The 2168-nt window shown below is 53.3% G+C and overlaps 1 pseudogene; it reads left to right on the top strand.

Moving 5' to 3' along the window:
• Positions 1 to 6: 6 nt before the first annotated feature.
• Positions 7 to 2164, top strand: LOC101776507 (annotated as a pseudogene).
• Positions 2165 to 2168: the final 4 nt, after the last annotated feature.

Here is a 2168-nt window from a genome sequence, read left to right as displayed (position 1 = left end):
GTGCACGGTCCTGGAGCTCGGGACGGCGGCATGGCGGTGGCGGAGGAGGAGGAGGTGATCATCGTTGGCGCGGGGCAGTCGGGCATCGCGGTGGCGGCGTGCCTGTCCCTCCGCGGCGTGCGGAGCCTGGTCCTGGAGCGCGACGACTGCGTGGGCTCCCTGTGGCGGAAGCGCGCCTACGACCGCCTCCACCTCCACCTCGCCAAGCAGTACTCTGCGCTGCCGCACGCGCCGCACGCCGAGGAGGCCCCCACCTACCTCCCCCGCGACGAATTCGCCCGCTACCTCGACGGCTACGCCGCGCGGTTCGCCGTCCGCACCCGCCTCCGCCGCGAGGTCCGGTCGGCGGGGTTCGACGCCGGGAAGGGGAGGTGGGAGGTGGAGGCCGTCGACCTCGCCACGGGGCAGCGCGAGCTGTACGCGGCGAGGTTCCTGGTGGTGGCGTCCGGGGAGAACGACGAGCGGTTCGTGCCCGAGGTGCCCGGGCTGGAGGCGTTCCCGGGCACGGTGGTGCACGCCGCCGAGTACCGGTCGGGCGAGGGGCTGCGCGGCAAGGCCGTGCTCGTCGTCGGGTGCGGCAACTCCGGCATGGAGATCGCCTACGACCTCGCCGCAGCCGGCGCCGTCACCTCCATCTCCGTCCGCAGCGAGGTCAGTACGCCGCTTTCTCGATCGCCCCCTTCCCTTCCCTGGCAAAGCGTACGTGTAGGAAGCGGGCCGGGAAATCAATTGAATAGTCATCACAAGCGACCACGCACATGTGCCAGCGTGGCCGCCTGGCTTGACACTTTGACAGCCCAAGTGTACTGGTGCATCCGTGGCGGCATGCATGGTGCCTTCGCCGCCGATGCACGCGAATCCTATGCCCGTAGACTGCTCGATCCATGTCCATCCGTATCCTCCCTATGAAGCTAGCTAGCGACATGCATGTTCCTGCTTCCTAGTCCCTACCACGGCCGTTGGATCCTTGTTGAATTGTCCCTATCGATGCATACAATGTGTTCTCTATATGTATATATACCATGATGCTTAGGAAGCAGTAGTAACCATCATTTGAGTCGTACGACATAATTTAATTAGGAATACATAATCTTGTTGCATCTCTCACCTGAAACTTGAACAGTGTGGGTGTCGAATCAATGTTCCCTTTGCGTCGACATCGCAACCGATGCTCGAATCTGTGATAGTTGATACTAATTAGAAAAACAAAACAAGAACTAATTATAAAACTAATTGTATAATCTGTAGCTAATTCGCGAGACAATCTATTAAGTCTAATTAATCTATAATTAGCACATATTATCGTAGCACCACATGATCAAATCATGCACTAATTAGGCTTAATAGATTCATCTTATGAAATTAGTCTATACAATTGGTTTTACAATTAACCTATATTTAATACTCCTAATTAGTATCTAAACATTCGCCATGTGACAGGGACTAAACCTCAATCCTTGAAACAAACACCCACTAATTCTAGCTCTGCATGCTCTCTCAGAAGAAATTAAAAGTAAAAGGTCTATGTCCTGACATAACGAATCGGGAGTTGGTTTGTTCATTTTATGGTTTTTTTTTGTCGTGCTTCTACTTGCAATTTAACCCTATTTTTTAAAATTTGTAATTTTGCCCTCACCTATTCACAAGTCAATGCGATTTTGCCCTTGGTATTTATATATTTACCTCTGTTTTGATCATTAACTAGGGGCAAAGTCATATTGACTTGTGAATAGTTGACGGTAAAATTACAAAGTTGAGAAAATGAGGGTAACATCACAATTACACTTCAAAGAGGGGTACAAACACAAATGCCCCTTATTTTACTGTCGTTCATTTATCGTTTCAAAACAAATATTTTCGTTTCAAAAAACTGTTGTTCATTTAAAATCAATTTATTTGCATCGACGAACGCGCATGCAGCTTCACCTGGTGACCAAGGAGATCTGGAACGTGGCGATGTCTCTGTACGGGTACCACGTCCCGGCGTGGATCATCGACAAGCTGGTGCTGCTCATGTGCGCCGTCGTGTTCGGCGGCGACACCGCCCGGCACGGCCTCCGCCGCCCCGCGTGGGGCCCTTCACCATGAGCTCACCACCCCGGCTACCCCGTCATCGACGTCGCACCTACTCCAGATCCGGACCGGCGAGATCCGGGTCCTCCCCGCCG

This window comes from Setaria italica, unplaced genomic scaffold (assembly GCF_000263155.2).
Source record: "Setaria italica strain Yugu1 unplaced genomic scaffold, Setaria_italica_v2.0 scaffold_452, whole genome shotgun sequence".
NCBI classification, from domain to species: domain Eukaryota; kingdom Viridiplantae; phylum Streptophyta; class Magnoliopsida; order Poales; family Poaceae; genus Setaria; species Setaria italica.
The sequence above is the reverse complement of the archived record's forward strand: the minus strand, read 5'-3'. Positions and strand labels throughout refer to the sequence as shown.